Consider the following 8,652-nt stretch of genomic DNA (forward strand, 5'->3'; position numbering starts at 1 on the left):
ATGTAGTAACCAAAAAAGTTTTAAATAAGTCAAAATGTATTTTATATTTTAGGATCTTCAAAATAGCCACCCTTTGCCTTGCTGACATCTTTGCACACTCTTGGCATTCTCTCAACCAGCTTCATGAGGTAGTGACCTGGAATGCATTTCAATTAACAGGTGTGCCTTGTTAAAAGTTAAGTTGTGGAATTTGTTTCCTTCTTATTACATTTGAGCAAATCAGTTGTGTTGTGACAAGGTATGGGTGGTATACAGAAGATAGCCCTATTTGGTAAAATACCAAGTCCATATTATGGCAAGAACAGCTCAAATAAGCAAAGAGCAACAACAGTCCATCATTACTTTAGGACTTGAAGATCAGTCAATATGTAACATTTCAAGAATTTTGAAAGTTTTTTCAAGTGCAGTCACAAAACCAACAAGCGCTATGAGGAAACTGGCTCTCATGAGGACAACCACAGGAAAGGAAGACCCAGAGTTACCTCTGCTGCAGAGGATAAGTTCATTAGAATAACTGCACCTAACTGTAGCCCAAATAAATGCTTCACAGAGTTCAAGTAACAGACACATCTCAACATCAACTGTTCAGAGGAGACTGCGTGAATTGCTGCAAAGATTTGCTGCAAAGAAACCACTACTAAAGGACACCAATAAAAATAAGAGACTTGCTTGGGCCAAGAAACACAAGCAATGGACATTAGACCAGTGGAAATCTGTCCTTTGGTGTGATGAGTCCAAATGTGAGATTTTTGGTTCCAACCACCGTGTCTTTGTGAGAGGCAGAGTAGGTGAACGGATGATCTCCACATGTGTTTCCCACCGTGAAGCATGGAGGAGGAGGTCTGATGGTGTGGGGGTGCTTTTCTGGTGACACTGAAACTATGAGACATATTAATAATATTCCACACAAGGCCACTAGAGGGCGATTTGGTCATTTGATTGCAGAAAAGCTACTACAGGACATCAAAACTATTTTTTTTTCTCTTGCAATTGCATAGCATAGACTATAGAAATGTTGTGCACCATGGGCTTATAGGAACACATTTCATTCCATGCATCAACCAGCTATGAGGAGAAACGTGTGATCCTATTCAGCTCAAACTCTAAAAGCCAGGGCTCTCAGGAAGAGCTTGATTTGATTTTCAATTGCATTTGCATTGATGTCAGAGTGGTTAGAGGGACAATAGAGCCCTGAGTACCAGGCCATTAGGACCTGATGGATGGACAATAGAGCCCTGAGTACCAGGCCATTAGGACCTAATGGAGGGACAATAGAGCCCTGAGTAGCAGACCATTAGGACCTGATGGAGGGACAATAGAGCCCTGAGTACCAGGCCATTAGAACCTGATGGAGGGACAATAGAGCCCTGAGTACCAGGCCATTAGGACCTGATGGAGGGACAATAGAGCCCTGAGTACCAGGCCATTAGGACCTGAAGGAGGGACAACAGAGCCCTGAGTACCAGGCCATTAGGACCTGAACAGAGACAACAGAGCCCTGAGTACGAGACCATTAGGACCTGATGGAGGGACAATAGAGCCCTGAGTACCAGGCCATTAGTGACCTGATGGAGAAACAATAGAGCCCTGAGTACCAGGCCAGTGGGACCTGGTGGAGGGACAATAGAGCCCTGAGTACCAGACCATTAGGACCTGATGGAGAAACAATAGAGCCCTGAGTACCAGGCCATTAGTGACCTGATGGAGAAACAATAGAGCCCTGAGTACCAGGCCAGTGGGACCTGGTGGAGGGACAATAGATCCCTGAGTATGTCAGGATTCACGTAGCGGTCATGATTTGGGGCTGTTCAAATGTTTGATGTATTAGAATAATTGATTATGCTTATGTTATATTAATAGTCCTCCTTACATTTATAGGGTCCTGACTACAGATTAACAACATATATTTTCATGATATAGTTTTAGAATTGTTCCACAGTTGTTTTCTCATTCACTCACTCAATGTGTGACTAAGACAGAACTCTGCAGGGGAGTGTGGGAGATAAGAGACTACTCAAACATTTCCGCAATAAATCAACTTTGGGGAGGGGACATTTATTGCCTAGCTTTTAGATCATCTGAATGGTTATGGGTCTGAATGGTTATGGGTCTGAATTAATAACTGCTATAGTCTACCACCATCTGAATGGTTATGGGTCTGAATAAATAACTGCTATAGTCCTCCACCATCTGAATGGTTATGGGTCTGAATGATTATGGGTCTGAATGGTTATGGGTCTGAATTAATAACTGCTATAGTCTACCACCATCTGAATGGTTATGGGTCTGAATAAATAACTGCTATAGTCCTCCACCATCTGAATGGTTATGGGTCTGAATGGTTATGGGTCTGAATGAATAACTGCTATAGCCTACCACCATCTGAATGGTTATGGGTCTGAATAAATAACTGCTATAGCCTACCACCATCTGAATGGTTATGGGTCTGAATGGTTATGGGTCTGAATTAATAACTGCTATAGCCTACCACCATCTGAATGGTTATGGGTCTGAATGGTTATGGGTCTGAATTAATAACTGCTATAGTCTACCACCACCTGAATGGTTATGGGTCTGATTTAATAACTGCTATAGTCTACCACCATCTGAATGGTTATGGGTCTGAATTAATAACTGCTATAGTCTACCACCATCTGAATGGTTATGGGTCTGAATTAATAACTGCTATAGCCTACCACCATCTGAATGGTTATGGGTCTGAATTAATAACTGCTATAGTCTACCACCATCTGAATGGTTATGGGTCTGAATTAATAACTGCTATAGTCTACCACAATCTGAATGGTTATGGGTCTGAATAAATAACTGCTATAGCCTACCACCATCTGAATGGTTATGGGTCTGAATGGTTATGGGTCTGAATTAATAACTGCTATAGTCTACCACCATCTGAATGGTTATGGGTCTGAATAAATAACTGCTATAGTCCTCCACCATCTGAATGGTTATGGGTCTGAATTAATAACTGCTATAGCCTACCACCATCTGAATGGTTATGGGTCTGAATGGTTATGGGTCTGAATTAATAACTGCTATAGTCCTCCACCATCTGAATGGTTATGGGTCTGAATTAATAACTGCTATAGTCTACCATCATCTGAATGGTTATGGGTCTGAATAAATAACTGCTATAGCCTACCACCATCTGAATGGTTATGGGTCTGAATGGTTATGGGTCTGAATTAATAACTGCTATAGTCTACCACCATCTGAATGGTTATGGGTCTGAATTAATAACTGCTATAGTTTACCACCATCTGAATGGTTATGGGTCTGAATGGTTATGGGTCTGAATGAATAACTGCTATAGCCTACCACCATCTGAATGGTTATGGGTCTGAATGGTTATGGGTCTGAATTAATAACTGCTATAGTCCTCCACCATCTGAATGGTTATGGGTCTGAATGGTTATGAGTCTGAATTAATACCTGCTATAGCCTACCACCATCTGAATGGTTATGGGTCTGAATTAATAACTGCTATAGTCTACCACCACCTGAATGGTTATGGGTCTGAATTAATAACTGCTATAGTCTACCACCACCTGAATGGTTATGGGTCTGAATTAATAACTGCTATAGTCTACCACCATCTGAATGGTTATGGGTCTGAATTAATACCTGCTATAGCCTACCACCATCTGAATGGTTATGGGTCTGAATTAATAACTGCTATAGTCTACCACCATCTGAATGGTTATGGGTCTGAATAAATAACTGCTATAGCCTACCACCATCTGAATGGTTATGGGTCTGAATTAATAACTGCTATAGCCTACCACCATCTGAATGGTTATGGGTCTGAATTAATAACTGCTATAGTCTACCACCATCTGAATGGTTATGGGTCTGAGTGGTTATGGGTCTGAATGGTTATGGGTCTGAATGGTTATGGGTCTGAATTAATAACTGCTATAGCCTACCACCATCTGAATGGTTATGGGTCTGAATTAATAACTGCTATAGTCTACCACCATCTGAATGGTTATGGGTCTGAATGGTTATGGGTCTGAATTAATAACTGATATAGTCTACCACCATCTGAATGGTTATGGGTCTGAATGGTTATGGGTCTGAATTAATAACTGCTATAGTCTACCACCATCTGAATGGTTATGGGTCTGAATGGTTATGGGTCTGAATTAATAACTGCTATAGTCTACCACCATCTGAATGGTTATGGGTCTGAATAAATAACTGCTATAGCCTACCACCATCTGAATGGTTATGGGTCTGAATTAATAACTGCTATAGTCTACCACAATCTGAATGGTTATGGGTCTGAATAAATAACTGCTATAGCCTACCACCATCTGAATGGTTATGGGTCTGAATAAATAACTGCTATAGTCTACCACCATCTGAATGGTTATGGGTCTGAATGGTTATGGGTCTGAATTAATAACTGCTATAGTCTACCACCATCTGAATGGTTATTGGTCTGAATTAATAACTGCTATAGTCTACCACCATCTGAATGGTTATTGGTCTGAATTAATAACTGCTATAGTCTACCACCATCTGAATGCAACGATATCCGTGTGATAGGCAGTTTTAAAATTCTGCAGCTGAAATAAAATAAAAATATAATCTTTACAATTAAAAAACAAAGTGACATAGGCTCTGCTGCAGCAAATGTAGGCTTACCTATTCCCCCTCAGGAGACTGAAAAGATTTGGCATGGGTCCTCAGATCCTCAAAAGGTTCTACAGCTGCACCATCGAGAGCATCCTGACGGGTTGCATCACTGCCTGGTATGGCAACTGCTCTGCCTCCAAACACAAGCTGCTACAGAGGGTAGTGCGAACGGCCCAGTACATAACTGGGGTCAAGCTTCCTGCCATCCAGGACCTCTATTCCAGGCGGTGTCAGAGGAAAGCCCTAAAAATTGTCAAAGACTCCAGCCACCCTAGTCATAGACTGTTCTCTCCGCTACCACATGGTAAGCAGTACCGGAGCGCCAAGTCTAGGTCCAAGAGGCTTCTAAACAGCTTCTACCCCCAAGCCATAAAACTCCTGAACACCTTATCAAATGGCTACCCAGACTATTTGCACCCCCCCCCTCTTTTACACTCTAACTCTCTTAACTCTAATAACTCTACCTACATGTACATATTACCTCAATTACCTCAACTAACTGGTGCCCCCCCACACTCTGTACCGGTACCCCCTGTATATAGCCTCCACATTGACTCTGTACCGGTACCCCCTGTATATAGCCCCCACACAATCTGTACCGTTACCCCCTGTATATTGTCTCCACATTGACTCTGTACCGGTACCCCCTGTATTTACCCCCTGTATATAGCCTCCACATTGACTCTGTACCGGGAACCCCCTGTATATAGCCTCCACATTGACTCTGTACCGGTACCCCCTGTATATAGCCCCCACACAATCTGTACCGTTACCCCCTGTATATTGTCTCCACATTGACTCTGTACCGGGAACCCCCTGTATATATCCTCCACATTGACTTTGTACCGGTACCCCCTGTATATAGCCTCCACATTGACTTTGTTCCGGTACCCCCTGTATATATCCTCCACATTGACTCTGTACCGGGAACCCCTGTATTTACCCCCTGTATATAGCCTCCACATTGACTTTGTACCGGTACCCCCTGTATATATCCTCCACATTGACTCTGTACCGGTACCCCCTGTATTTACCAACTGTATATAGCCTCCACATTGACTCTGTACCGGGAACCCCCTGTATATAGCCTCCACATTGACTTTGTACCGGTACCCCCTGTATATATCCTCCACATTGACTCTGTACCGTAACACCCTGTATATAGCCTCCACATTGACTCTGTACTGTAATACCCTGTATATAGCCTCCACATTGACTCTGTACCGTAATACCCTGTATATAGCCTCCACATTGACTCTGTACCGTAATACCCTGTATATTGTCTCACTATTGTTATTTTACTGCTGCTCCTTAATTACTTGTTACTTCAATTTCTTATTCTTATCTGTATTTTTTTTTGTCTCTTTATTATACGGCATTGTTGGTTAGGGGCTCGTAAGTAATCATTTCACTGTAAGGTCTACTACACCTGTTGTATTCTGCGCATGTGACTAATACAATTTGATTTGATTTGTCACAAGAAAAAAAAGTTACCAAGATGAGATGACAGGTCTACCTACATGCGTTGTACTGTCTGTCCCCACCCTGAGCGTTGATTCATCATGCAGAGGCCGTAGAGAAGCCATACTTAGACATCATTTAACAATTCCATTTAACGTTATGCTGTTCATATAAATAATTTATTGTAATTTCCCCTTTCCTTGAAGTTATTTATCCCGGGAAAATGAAGTGGTTTTGGGCAGTAAATGACGGTAAATCTCGGTAACCGGGTTCCCGCCATTCAACCCCAGTAGAAACCACGCTGTTGAACATAATGCTAACAGGAAATGTTTACTCTTACACAGACATGATCCCCCAACTCCATCACAATAGGTTATCTTTAAACAGGGATCCATCGTTGTTACTGAGAGCTTTAGGGACATTTTGTCTTGTTATTCAACAGTTTGTAACACTGTAATAAATTAGGCCTATTCTTTTAAAAACAAACGGTTCAAAGTTAAAATATAGGAATGCATAGCTTTCTTGTTCGTTAATATCCCAGAAATAAAAGTGTAATTTACATTACATTCAAAATATAGTCACCTAGCACACGTGCGTATCCAGAGCGACTTACAATCAGTTAATTAAACTAGTTCCATTACTGTGTAGACAAGTTCCGTTTGTTTGTAATATTCCAGTCAGTCTGTCTGTCTGTCTGTGTGTGTGTGTTCCGATAGGCCACAGCTCTTATTTTTTTTGTGCTCTGCCCTGGCGCATGGCTTGGCTGTCGAGACAGGGTGAAAGAATGACATGGTCACCTAATATAGACATGTCAAACTGTCCCTTCCAACCCCCCCACCCCTACCTCCCTGGGGCTCCGGGGAGAGGGCATAATCATCCCAAAGAGTATAATGATACCGATCTCCCTGATCTGTCAATAACAAGAATATCGGCACATACAGACACAAACTCCTTGTGCGCGTATGGACACACACACAAACACATTTGGAAACCTGAACCAGTAGCCTAATAATTTCACCCCTATAGGGAGAGAGGGGGGAGCGGTGGGTAAATCCTCCCCCCTCCCTTGCATAACGTGCTCCATTTAGTTCAGCAATCACAATTTAAAGCTCGCCACTGTCCGGAGAAAAAGTGCGCAGTCACAATCAATGACTTTCCCAGCATTACTATGCACACACTGGCAATGCGATAAAAGCTATCCATTCAACTGCATCGACGACTATTAACGATATTAAAACACGGCTGGTTTAAGGCAATTCATTCGGGCAACTCACCCAATCAGCTTGGTATTTGATGGGGATCGCCACTGTCGTTTGACCTCCGAATTCTCCTCTCCCCCTTCCCTTGGTAGTTTTCTGTTCTCGGTAACGCTCCCTGCTTATTGGAATGTTTTATCTGGTTCTCTGTGGTCCAGTTTTGTACAGTCGGTGCGGGCTTGGCAAACGGGGAGCGAGGTACAACTACGACGCTCCTCAGCGGAGAGAGAAGGGAGTGGGTTCGAAGGGAGGGTGTGTGTGTGGGGGATAGGAGAGGGGGGTCAAAGCGGTCCGGTCTATTTTCGAAAGAGTCCTGTCCGTGTCGGGCTATCTCTCGCGTGAGGGTGGAAGAGCCATAGATTGTGCTGGGACCGTGCGTCGGGGACAGCTGGTCACGGGCCAGGCTGTTCTACACAAGCACCTGAAGAGGGAGAGGGGGAAAGTGTCTCACATTAAAACTTAAACGACCTGCGGTGATTGTGAACTATATTCTACTACAAACCGTCAGATATGCCTAAAAACGTTTTTTCCTTTTTCAAACAGAAAACTTTCCTACAAGCTTGCGGTCACAATTTGGTAGCCATTTCCTAAACTATCCTGGTTAAGGGTAACAGGCAGACAAAATCCATGTGCTACTCCGTCAGTCAGCGACACAACGGAAACTGTCACTCCGTCACAAACTATCTGTCCTCCTTCGGCTCGACAGCTGCGTGCTTCTCCAGACCAGTGTTGTGCTGAGATGTACTGCATGCACCTACACGCTAGAGGACGACAAAACGCAACACTTGCCACTTGCTGCAATTAGACTGAAGGGACAGTACAAACAAATTAGAAGGTCTATGAAGTTTATGGTCCAATTAAAACGATTGTTTTTACTTCTTCAGTTAATTGTATTGGCCTTTGGAGGAATATGTCTCACACTATCGAGGACTGACATTACAAAAGAGAATCAATATGTAAATATTGAGTAACTAAGCAGAGAACATTAGGAAGTAGAGTGTCTTATTGATACCTAATAATGCCCGCCTTTATGGCTATAGACCAATAAGAAATGACAGTGATATCAACACACATTATGATTATTTATGATTACTTATCAATACCATATGCATTTCGCTGCAGCTAGAACAAGCTGCAACAATCACTCAAACTGGACTGATTTATCTCAAACTCTTCATTCAAAGACTCAATCATGGACACTCTTACTGGCACTTGTAGCAGTTTTGCCTGAGGAAATGTTGTCTCTACCTTCTTGCCCTTTGCTCTGCTACCATGT

At 42.7% G+C, this 8,652-nt stretch overlaps 1 protein-coding gene across 1 annotated transcript in view; it reads right to left on the reverse strand.

Moving 5' to 3' along the window:
- Positions 1-8,040, reverse strand: part of LOC110492807 (coronin-6) — a 49,030-nt gene extending 40,990 nt beyond the window's left edge. The window contains exon 1 of the mRNA XM_090188800.1: positions 7,395-8,040. The gene's annotated coding sequence lies outside the window, so the exon portion shown is untranslated. The remainder of the gene's footprint in view (positions 1-7,394) is intronic.
- Between the last annotated feature and the right edge of the window lie 612 nt (positions 8,041-8,652).

The sequence above is a fragment of the Oncorhynchus mykiss genome, chromosome 10, assembly GCF_057628025.1.
Source record: "Oncorhynchus mykiss isolate SJ-2025 chromosome 10, ASM5762802v1, whole genome shotgun sequence".
Taxonomy (NCBI): domain Eukaryota; kingdom Metazoa; phylum Chordata; class Actinopteri; order Salmoniformes; family Salmonidae; genus Oncorhynchus; species Oncorhynchus mykiss.